Source organism: Schistocerca piceifrons, chromosome 2 (genome assembly GCF_021461385.2).
Source record: "Schistocerca piceifrons isolate TAMUIC-IGC-003096 chromosome 2, iqSchPice1.1, whole genome shotgun sequence".
NCBI lineage: Eukaryota > Metazoa > Arthropoda > Insecta > Orthoptera > Acrididae > Schistocerca > Schistocerca piceifrons.
Window position 1 is genome coordinate 936,808,928 of NC_060139.1, and position 12,707 is coordinate 936,821,634.

General features: G+C 42.8%; 1 non-coding gene across 1 annotated transcript; it reads left to right on the forward strand.

Annotated features, from left to right (window-relative positions):
• Positions 1-11,395: 11,395 nt before the first annotated feature.
• Positions 11,396-11,467, forward strand: Trnag-ccc. Its single transcript has one exon. It is a non-coding gene; the product is annotated as a tRNA-Gly (tRNA).
• Positions 11,468-12,707: the final 1,240 nt, after the last annotated feature.

Sequence of the window (12,707 nt, forward strand, 5' to 3'; positions counted from 1 at the left end):
AAACAATGACCGTGGAGTCAGCGAGTTCCACATAAGCGGGCGCTGTCGATTCAGCCGTCGGGGCATCGCCCGACCGGCTCACGTGTTTCTAAGTTGTCGCATGAGCAAAGGCCCTCGCCTACATTCCAAGAGCCAATGACCGACGTTAAGAAGATTCTTCGAGAAGCCTTTCAACGTGACGGAAGAAGCAATGACCGGCTCACGTGTTTCTCAGTCGTCACATGCGATCAGAGGCCCCCGCCTACATTCCAAGAGCCAATGACCGAGGTCAAGAAGATTCTTCGAGAAGCTTTTCAACGTGACAGAAGAGGCAATGGCCGTGAAGTCGTTCACCCCCAGTGAACTGAAGTGAATAAATACGCGAGACGCGGTGGGCCCGACAGATGAAGACAGATGAAGACAGTTGAAGACAGTTGAAGACAGATGAAGACAGATGAAGACAGATGAAGACAGACGGAGACGAAGACGAGAGACGAAGGAAGAAAAGAAGAGTAGCAGTAGTTTTCAGTCAGTTCCGGTGCTGAAGACCGTCATGCAAGAAGAGACTGCATCATGCACAGACGCACCAAGTCCGCCGCTGTAATGGAATAGCAAGCAGCAGCCGCGGCGCCAGAAGACAGAAGTTAAAAGGTATTGGAAGTCTGGTTTTTACATACCCGGGTGACTCGTGAGGACGGGAAGGAGACGGCCTCACATCAGTAGTTACCTGTGAGCTGGGATGAAGACCTGACAGCCGAAGACTGGCAAGCGGGAGTCCGTGGTTCGAGTTCGGGACACTGGCCTTCCACCGCCGCGCCGCTCCGCTGGTCGACGCACAACACACGCGGCCGCTTAGAGAAGAGAAACACTGGGACGCCACATTCAAGGTATCACCATCCGATGCACGACGTCGCTCGCAATAATTAAACGGGCCACCTCGCGCTGCGCGTCTCCGGTCAGCTGGGCGAGACGGCGACACGAGATACACACCGCTACGCGTAATCAGACGCCGCCGCCGCCGCCGCCGCCGCCGCCGCTGTCGCAGCAGAAGGCTACGCAAACGACACGGCTGCCGCTCTCCGAACCAGAACGTCCCAGTAAGATACAGTTGTACGAAACTTTCAATAAAATTTATCTTATGTAAAATGATGTTTCATTCGACCTCATACCCGAGCCAAGGGAGAACCCACCCTGCCCACATGTTGTAAGAGAGAAAAGTTAATTTATTTAATATTTTCACCCTGACAGAATGCTTTAGAATGCTCATCCTGACAATTGACAGCATCCAAAGAGAAAACCCATTTACATTGAGTGACAGAAGTGTCACATTTAGTAACACAACTGTTACATTTAGTGTCATAAGCCGTCATAGTTGTTACATTTGATGTCAGAAGCCGTAGCAGTTGTTACAGTTGGTGTCAGAGAAAAAACCCTTGGCTCAATATGAGGTGTGAATGACAGTCACTAAAGGTCCACAGTTAGTTTTTTTTTTTTAATGTGTGAAGGGATAGAGGTTTGCATAGCAGTCGTAATATTTTCTTTATTTAGAAGTGTATTTTCTCTCATGATTTTAAGAGTTTGTCGGAAATATTTAAACATCTTTTAAATTCAGTATAGGAAGATTGTGTAACTAACAGTTTGTAAAATGATGACACGAAATCGTACAAAGTCAGAGTCAGCACCACAAGCGGTTTCTACTGATGAAGCTATTCGGATCTTAGTTAATCAGATAGAACAGCTCAAAAATGATAATAATGCATTATTTAAGCAGTTGTGTGAGGTTAGGCAAACCAGTTCAATCCCTTCCACCCTAGATTCCTCAGCAGCAGCCTTGGTATCTCCTTTTTCAGGTAAACCTGGCGAGGACATAACAGCCTTTTTTGATGATTTAGTAGCAGCTGCAAAGTTAGGATCATGGTCAGATGAACAGCTCTTACAAATGACAAAGTTAAGATTGACAGGAGAGGCTAAAGCACACGTCTTATACAATGAAGAATTACGGAATGCTCCAACATTTGAGGAATTGCAGAAAGGATTACTTAAACGTTTTCAAAAACAGAACAGCTGTAGATTTTATAGGGAAAAATTACACACTATCACTCAGAGGCAAAACGAGTCATTAGAAAGCTTTGTAGATAGGATTAGAAAAGTTAATATTAACACCTATCAGTTGACAACTAGTGATGAAGCAAATAAAGTTATTTTACAAGAGGCAGAAGATAGAGCTCTGGATACATTTTTACGTGGGTTACCTCCTGAAACGTCCCGTCGTGTCAGGGCAGAGTTTCCTAAAAATTTAGCAGAAGCTGTATCTGTGGCGACAGCTTTTGAAGAAATTGACATTGCCACCAGATACAAGGAGAAGCGAAATATATTTTCAGCAGGAGTACGATGTTTTAGGTGCGATCGACAGGGACATATAGCAAAAAATTGCTGACAACCTCAATGCACTAATTGTCAAAGAACAGGTCACACATTCAAGGAATGCAGGTCTAAGAAAGTTTTTGGAAATAGAAATCAGTTTAACTCAAACGGGAATGTCGGAGCCGCCGCCAGGCGTTCCCAATAAAATTTCATGCCATTAAGGCGAATGTGAAGGCGGAATGCTGGTTATCTGCTACCATACAGGATAAAGAGGCAAAGATACTGGTGGATACAGGCGCAAACGTATCAATAGTAAGTAATGAATGTATGGGAGAAAAGAAATATGACCCTCCAAGGTATAGATTGAGTGGAGTAGGAGGAGATACAGTGAAGTCATTAGGATGTACATCATTGATTTTCTATATTCACGGTGTACAATTTCAGGAAGATGTAGAAGTGGTAACAAAGGTAACTGACGGGTACGACGCGATCCTAGGGTTGGATTTCCTGAATAAACATCACGCTAAAATCGACCTCAGACAGCAAACTGTAGAACTTAGCGGAATAGTGTTTCAGCTAGGTGACACCGCTGCAAAGGGCCCTCTGCCGCAAGATTTCCCTAACCGGAAGGCGAAATCAACTATACTGCGTGCAACGTCCTTGAAGGTTGATTCGCGGGATCAGATACCATCTGGCTCAGGAAAACTTCTCTGGATGACCGTTGACCACGAAGTACCTACAGATACAGTGTGTCTAATAGAGCCTTTAGAGGAAAATGAGGAATTAGATGTATCACATTGTTTTGTACGTAGGAGTGTTGTACGGGTTCAAGACGTTGAGGGAGAAAGAAAAGTACCGGTACATATTGACAATTTCGGAGTGGAGGACAAAGAGTTGCATAAGGGAATATTAGTAGCTACAGTCAGTACTTTTGAAGAAGAAGATTTCATTTGGTCAGATATTAATGATGGTCAGAAACCAGACGCCTATAAAACCGCATTGCGCCAGAAGATTGAGCATTTGAAAGGAAATGATAGAGACACGATAGAAGCAGTTTTAGTTGAGTTCCAAGATTTATTTAATGTAGAAGGTCCATTGCCAGCAACAGACATCACACAGCATAGGATCCCAACAGGAAATAGCCCCCCAGTTTATAGGAAGCCTTATAGAGTTGCGCATCACTTACAGCCAGTACTGGATGAATTTATAGAACAGCATCTAAAAGATGGAATTATAGAATATTCTGATTCTCCTTATAATTCAAATATCGTAATTATTCCAAAGAAGTCTCCCGACGGTACGAAACGATATAGATTTTGTTGTGACTACAGACACCTTAACAAACAAACTATCTCAGATGTTTATCCTTTTCCAAACATTACAGATATCATTGACAGTTTGGGTAACAGTAAATACTTTTCAACAATCGATCTACGTAGTGGATATCATCAATTGGAAGTTGCACCTGAAGATAGGCATAAAACAGCATTTTCTACCCCTGGAGGCCACTGGCAATTTAAAAGAATGCCTTTCGGTTTGAAAAATGCACCAGCAACTTTTCAAAGACTACTCGATGGAGTATTGCGAGGACTCAAAACTCAGCAATGTTGTGTATATCTAGACGATATTATTGTATTCTCCAGAGACATTAATGAACATGCTGTGCGTCTGCGTAATGTTTTTCAGAGACTTAGAAAAGCCAAATTAACATTAAATATGGAAAAATGTAGTTTTGCATTGACAGAGGTTACATACCTAGGGCATGTCATTAGTGAAAAAGGAATTAAAACAGATCCTCGATTAATTTCGGCAGTTAAGGACTTCCCAACACCACAACGCGTTAAGGAAGTACAAAGTTTCATTGGTCTCGCATCGTATTACCGAAAATATGTTCAAAATTTTGCTGAAATTGCCCGACCCTTAACCCAATTGTTGAAAAAGGGTGCAAAATTTCATTGGTCTGAAGATTGTGAATCTGCATTTCAAACCCTTAAAGATAAGTTAACACACAGTCCTGTATTAGCCTACCCAGATTACAATAAAGAATTTATTTTATCCTGTGACGCAAGTGGTCATTCAGTAGGAGTTGTTTTGAGTCAGAATATTAATGGCACGGAACACCCCATAGCCTATGCTTCGAGACAACTAACAACGGCAGAAAGAAATTATTCCACAACGGAGAAAGAATTGTTAAGTGTTATTTATGGTATCAAATACTTTAAATGCTACTTGTATGGTAGAAAATTCAAGGTCATTACAGACCACGCAGCTTTAAAATGGTTGCATGGATTAAAGGATCCATCTAGTCGTCTTACCCGTTGGGCCCTATGTCTTTCCGAAATGGATTTCGAAGTTATCCATAAACCAGGCAAAAAACACACGAATGCAGATTGCCTAAGTCGGAAAATAGCACTTTTGGAAGCAACAGGCCGAGATACTGAGGACTGGAGAAAGGCACAAGATGAGGATACAGAATGTAAAAAATACGCAACTCAAAAACAATTTTGCTTTGAAGATGGTGTATTATGCCGTAAAACAAAACTTGGACCGCGAATTGTTGTTCCCCAACACCTTAGACAAGAAATAATGGCAGAGGCCCACGATCATATCCTTGCAGGACACGGTGGACAGCGGACAACCGAAAGACGAGTAGCAGAACGATTTTGGTGGCAAACCAGAAAGCAGGATGTTGCGCAGTACGTTCGTAATTGTATTGCGTGCGCACAACGAGCTGAACTTTCTCGTTCAAAAATACCCTTACAGAGGCTCCCCGAGGCTTCAAGTCCATTTCAAATCTGCGGAGTCGATCTCTACGGGCCATTTCATAAAACACCTGCTGGTAATAAGTATGTCCTTACAATTATAGATCACTTTTCACGCTATCTAGCTATGGTGAGTCTCCCAGATCAGCAAGCAAATACAGTTGCCCAAGCTTTAGTTAACAACTGGATACTTAAATTTGGAGTACCTGAAGCTATTATCACAGATCAGGGATCTAATTTTATGTCTGAATTAATGAAACAGCTATGCCACTTATTAAAAATACGCAAATTACGCACAACTCCGTTACAACCTCAGTGCAACGGGCGCACAGAAAGAGTTCATCGGACAATTGGCAAGATGCTTAGTTATTATATTAACGAACAACATTCTAATTGGGATACGTATTTACCAATAATCGTGTCGGTATACAACGCCAAAACGCATGAAGCAACTGGCATGTCACCTTATGAAGTGGTCTATGGGAAAAAAATGCCGTCCCCTTTTGATGTAATCAGGCAGAAAAACGGAAAAGTCGGAGAAACAGTAAGAGATTTCAGTCGAATGATGAAGGAGGTATGGAAAAAGGTTCAAAAATCTAATACAAAGGCTTTGGAACGACAGGAAAGATTAGGTAATACCCAAGCTAAATATCCAAATTACAAAATCGGTCAGTGGGTTATGCTTTCAACTCCTTACATAGCTAAAGGAAAAACGAAGAAATTTGTAACAAACTACAGAGGTCCTTATCAAATTATTGAGATCACGTCACCAGTCAACGTTAAATTGCAACTGCCCACCCGAACTACCATTGTCCATGCAAGTCGTTTAAAACCTTTTAAGGGCGCTCCAGATGTAATTCCTTCAACAATAGTGTCTGCTTTTCCGAAGGGTGGAGGAAGTTCCCGTAAAGGAAAAAGAGTGGCCACGCCAGCACAACATACAGACATGGCACCATACAATCTTCGTTCAAGGGTGCGAATGTCCTAGTTGAATCTTAGTAGACTATGGACAGTATACAAATGTAAATAATTAATAAATTATAATGGTTTATTTTTTAAGAAAGAAAAGTTGAACGTAGAAACATGTAGATCTTGTAGTTAACAATGTATTCCTTCTTTTCTTTGTTTTTGTTTTTACTAGGTTTGTAGGTTCATAACCATGTTGTTTGCTTTTTCAGGTAACGTCTCTAGCATAATGGACAACTACATTGTGACTGTACTGCTCATCATAATTGCATTATTGACTAATACGAATAACGGACTACAGATCAATCAGTTGATGAGTGGTGTAATTTTTGTAAAACAGGGTACTGTCATTCTGACCAATCACAAGTGGACTATTTCATTAGAGTATAATTTATGGGCCTTACGTAATGAACTTAAGAGCCTTGAATTAGAATTTGATACACTACATGAAAGGGCAAGTTCACCAGAGATTTTTGAAGAAATATCTAGTGAATTTAAAACATTACACTACTCATACGAACAGTTGAGAGGACAGTTGCGTCAGTTACAAGATATACTTCCGCAGACCGTTAAACGAGCTAAACGTGGATGGGTGGACGCAGGAGGTAAACTACTAAAGACCATTTTCGGTACAGCGGATAACGAAGATATTAATCAGTTAAATAATTCATTACAGAACATAGAGAGTACCGCGGAATTAAATAAAGACACTATAGAATGGCACACGACAAGATTAAACGGATTGGAGCAAACGGTTTTTACTAATACCAAGGTCATCAGGAACCTTACCCAAGAATTAAACGATTATCTCCTAGCTACTACTGCTACGCTGAATAAAGACCTAAAGGTCATACAAACAAGGCTCGATATGGTGGATAAGAAACTTGCAGTAGGAAGATCGCTTAGGCTACTCACTGATCAAGTGATAGATGCACGGCTAGCAGCGGAGGAATTAAAGGAAGCCATCCACTATGCAGTACAGGGACATTTGTCACCCACGTTACTATCGCCGGTTAAATTCATCTCATTATTAGTTAAAATTGAAAAACAATTGCCAGATTCACTTAAGTTAATATTTCCTGCAGATAAGAAACATTTACCACAGTATTACCACTTAGCTACAGTACTAGTTGACACAGATAATGCAAGAATACGAGTTCGTATATCTTTCCCGGTTACAGATAAAATGGGTATATATGACTGTTACACAGTACACTCATTTCCGGTAAAATGGGGCAAAATAAATAAATTTGTACAGTTCCGAACACACCAAGTATTTTTAATCTCCCAAACAAGCAATACGAGCACGGTAATGACAACTTCTGAATTAAATAGTTGCACATCCGCACAAGTTATTATATGTCCATCTCGCGCAATCCAATTACATGCCACTAGTTGTGAATCTCAATTATTTTTCGAACAATCTGACGCCATCAATTGCCCACGCGATATATTAACTTCCACATCAGGTTTTTTCGAGCAAGTAGAAAATCACTGGTTATATGCGGTCAGTAATCCAACTGATATTTTTGCACAATGTTACGAGAACGGTGTAGCTACACCATTACAACATTTTGTACTTCATGGAAGTGGGCTAATAATTAACGGCACGTTATGTTCCATCTCAGGAGCGAATTTTCATTTACCCGCAACAATCACTGGTACAACTAATGTTAATTCATCCTTCCCTCTAATTTATTGGCCAGAAAACGCCATGCAAGCATTTCCTACACAAAACCTGTCCTACCTCAATGACTCCCTTGACAGTTCCCTTCTGAAGTCATTAGATATGTTCATAAACTCACAGCAAGGCAAAATTGATGCCAATGTTATGATGCAACATGTCTTAAAATTAAAAGGTGAACACAAAACTAAAATTATAATGCTAGGAACGGGTATATCTGGAACCTTTTTGTTGGTGTTTCTGCTTTGTACAGTTTCCTGTTATTTAAGACGAAAAAATAAGCCAAATAATAATATACCACTTCATCAAATCCCTGTTAACTGGATATCACACTCTTAACTGGTGTACTTCAGCAGTTACTTTTGAGCATTAGTGTATTAATTTTGTTTATTGTACTTCATTCTTTATTAAACAGTCTCTTGTTAAAATAAACAATACTGTAGAATAGATATTCTTGCATTAGTATAGGGTAGATTAAACAGCTGTTGCTATGTAATTTTCTAAGTGCAAAATCTGTTTTTAGTTTATTCATTGTCATCAAGATTTGTTACACTTATTACAACCATTTATGTAAGAACTATGTGATTCATGACCGTACAGTGCTTTTGTAAAGTGATAAAGTATTTTCCACGTACTTAATGTGAAGCGTGTGCAATCTTCTAAGTCGAGAGTTTTCAGTGCTTGTGCTTTTTCCGTGTGAAGAGTGGAGGAATGTTGAGTGGTAAATTCGAGGGCGAATTTCTCCGAAGGGTGGAGGAATGTTGAGTGTTAATTAAGTAAATAAATTAGTGAAATCAAAGTGAACTAAGAAAGTAGAATATAAATGGAAAACTTGGTTTAGTTTAGAGAGTTACATACTGGCATTCAGGGGGCAGAACAGAAGAAACAATGACCGTGGAGTCAGCGAGTTCCACATAAGCGGGCGCTGTCGATTCAGCCGTCAGGGCATCGCCCGACCGGCTCACGTGTTTCTAAGTTGTCGCATGAGCAAAGGCCCTCGCCTACATTCCAAGAGCCAATGACCGACGTTAAGAAGATTCTTCGAGAAGCCTTTCAACGTGACGGAAGAAGCAATGACCGGCTCACGTGTTTCTCAGTCGTCACATGCGATCAGAGGCCCCCGCCTACATTCCAAGAGCCAATGACCGAGGTCAAGAAGATTCTTCGAGAAGCTTTTCAACGTGACAGAAGAGGCAATGGCCGTGAAGTCGTTCACCCCCAGTGAACTGAAGTGAATAAATACGCGAGACGCGGTGGGCCCGACAGATGAAGACAGATGAAGACAGTTGAAGACAGATGAAGACAGATGAAGACAGATGAAGACAGACGGAGACGAAGACGAGAGACGAAGGAAGAAAAGAAGAGTAGCAGTAGTTTTCAGTCAGTTCCGGTGCTGAAGACCGTCATGCAAGAAGAGACTGCATCATGCACAGACGCACCAAGTCCGCCGCTGTAATGGAATAGCAAGCAGCAGCCGCGGCGCCAGAAGACAGAAGTTAAAAGGTATTGGAAGTCTGGTTTTTACATACCCGGGTGACTCGTGAGGACGGGAAGGAGACGGCCTCACATCAGTAGTTACCTGTGAGCTGGGATGAAGACCTGACAGCCGAAGACTGGCAAGCGGGAGTCCGTGGTTCGAGTTCGGGACACTGGCCTTCCACCGCCGCGCCGCTCCGCTGGTCGACGCACAACACACGCGGCCGCTTAGAGAAGAGAAACACTGGGACGCCACATTCAAGGTATCACCATCCGATGCACGACGTCGCTCGCAATAATTAAACGGGCCACCTCGCGCTGCGCGTCTCCGGTCAGCTGGGCGAGACGGCGACACGAGATACACACCGCTACGCGTAATCAGACGCCGCCGCCGCCGCCGCCGCCGCCGCCGCCGCTGTCGCAGCAGAAGGCTACGCAAACGACACGGCTGCCGCTCTCCGAACCAGAACGTCCCAGTAAGATACAGTTGTACGAAACTTTCAATAAAATTTATCTTATGTAAAATGATGTTTCATTCGACCTCATACCCGAGCCAAGGGAGAACCCACCCTGCCCACATGTTGTAAGAGAGAAAAGTTAATTTATTTAATATTTTCACCCTGACAGAATGCTTTAGAATGCTCATCCTGACAATTGACAGCATCCAAAGAGAAAACCCATTTACATTGAGTGACAGAAGTGTCACATTTAGTAACACAACTGTTACATTTAGTGTCATAAGCCGTCATAGTTGTTACATTTGATGTCAGAAGCCGTAGTAGTTGCTACAAAATAGACTGAAGTGACGAAAGTCATGGGATACCTCTTAATATCGTGTCGGGCCTGCTCTTGACCGGCGTGGTGCAGCATAGTCGCAGCTTGTCATTGGAAGCCCCCGCAGAAATACTGAGTGTCATACAGCCTCTACAGCCATCCATAACTGCGAAAGTGTTGTCGGTGCAGAATTTTGTGCGCGAGATGGCTTCTCGATTAAATCCCATAGATGTTCGATGGGATCATTTCGAGGAATTTTGGTGGCCAAATCATTCGCTCGAACTGTCCAGAATGCTCTTCAAACCAATCACGAACAACTGTGGCCCCGTGACTTGGTGCATTGTCATCTATAAAAATTCTATCGCTCTATGGAAACACGAAGTCCGTGAATGGCAGCCGAACATAACCACTTCCAGTCAATGATCGGTCCAGTTGGACCACAGCACCCAGTACATTTCCTGTAAATGCAGCCCACACAATTCTGAAACCACCACCAACTTGCACAGTGCCTTGTTGACAGCTTGGGTCAGTGGCTTCGTGGGACATGCGCCACAGTCGAATCTCACCATCAGCTCTTACGAACTGAAATCGGGGCTCATTCGACCAGGTCGCAATTTTCCAGTCATCTAGGGTCCACGAGCGTAGGAGAGGCGCCGCAGACGATGTCGTGCTGTTAGAAAGAGCACTCACATCGGTCGCCAGAGCCCAATAACACCAAATTTCGCCGTACTATCCTAACGTATATGTCTGTCGTATGTCCGTCCCACATCGTTTTCTGCGGTTATTTCAAGCAGTGTTGCTTGTCTGTTAGCACTGACAACTCTACACAAACGCCGCTGTTTTCGGTCGTTAAGTGATGCAGTCGCCCATTGTATTGTCCGTGATGAGAGGAAATGCATGAAATTTACCATTCTCGGGGTACTGTTGACACTTTGGATCTCGCAATATCGAATTCCCAAACGAATTCTGAAATGGACCGTCCCATGCGTCTAGCTCCATGTTCAAAGTCTATTAATTCCCATCGTGCGGCCACAATCAGATGGGACAATTTTTCACCTGAATCACATGAATACAGATGGGAGCCCCGCCGATGCACAGCCCTTTTCTACCGTGTGTTCGCGCTACTACCGCCATCTGTCTATATGCATTTTGCTATCCAGTGACTTTTGTCGACTGAGAGTAGTTTTGGTATGTTACCCAGCGCTTAAATACGTAGAACTATTAATACTTACAAACGCTGCTAAAAACACGACCTCACACGTTCGTAAATGTAGTATTGATTTGCATTTGAATAATGGGACCAGCTGCATTTTTTTCTTTTGAATGTCACAGCTGGTCCCAGAGACAAGTTTCCAGTGGCTATATGGATATCGTGTGCACCTCCACAAGGGCGGTGGTGGTGTAACGGTCAGCATGGTTGCTTCCCAAGCAGTTGATCCGGGTTCGATTCCCGGCCACCGCACAATAGGTACATTTTGCCGGCACGGTAGTTCAGCGTGCTCGGTCAGAGGGTTAGCTACCCTCTGCAATAAAAAGACTGAGTGAACCGATCAACAAAGAACCTGAATGGGTGTCATCGGACGTCCGCCCCGAGCAAATTCAACGAGAAACATAAAACAAAATGTCAAAAAATAAAATAAAAAAATAGGTCGGTGGTCAGCTTAGATGGCTGCCATGTGGAGGACCCGGGTTCGGTTACTGGAACTGCCAAGGATTTTTGCTTAATGGGAGGACTGGTAAAGTATGCCTTCAGCCTCGTGATGACAGTTGAGGACCTACTTGACCGAGTAGTAGCGGCTCCAGCACCTGGAAAGTATGAAAAACTTCTGGGAGAGCTGTGTGCTGACCACATGCCCTTCCATACTACTTTCACATAAAGAAAAAAATTGAGAGGATGACACCGCGGGCGGTAGACATCCCTTGGGCTTTCATAGCCTGGCGAGGAGCCTGCTTTTTTATTTGTGTATATCAACCATCACGGGGGCACACACACACACACACACACACACACACACACACACACACACACACCCCGATTCTATGTTTCGTACAAATAGACGTATAGCCAGGCTCGGTTCGATGGCATTTTTTCACACAAGTAACTTTTCATTTGGCCTCTCCCCCCCCCCCCCCCCCCCTATTTATCAGAAACTTTGCTCAATGGAAGAGGAGTCGTCAAAATAAGCGAACACGTGTCTCCGTTTATTCGTGGATACTCGACCATTCCTGAGAAAACGACGGCCAAAGTTTTCGAAGTAATTTAGATGCCACATAATGTGAGCTGAAATGGTGACGCAGTCTCTCACTTCTGGGACCCGTGTTAGCAACCAGATTATTCGTTTTTATTTCCTTTTTTTCATTTATTGAACCGTGGTTGTAAAAGGCTCCTACGAGTAAGTTTCTTATCAAGGTAGGAGTCACAAAGACGTTATATTAATTGTAATTAATTGTAAAGTCACAATTGGGTTTCACAATATGTGTTACAGATTTATTATATAACTTACGTGTGTTTGTATTTTTAAGGCTTACAATGTTTTTAAATTCTGGTATTCTTATATCTCATTCTTATATAATTTCTCATGTTTCATTCTTCTGGACGAATTGATGCATTTCTTTGTGTTACGCCGATCGTAGAAACATTCGAAACAGAGAAGTTCTGAACATCACGACATCGCCCGAAGGCAACTTTGCCACGGTGACAT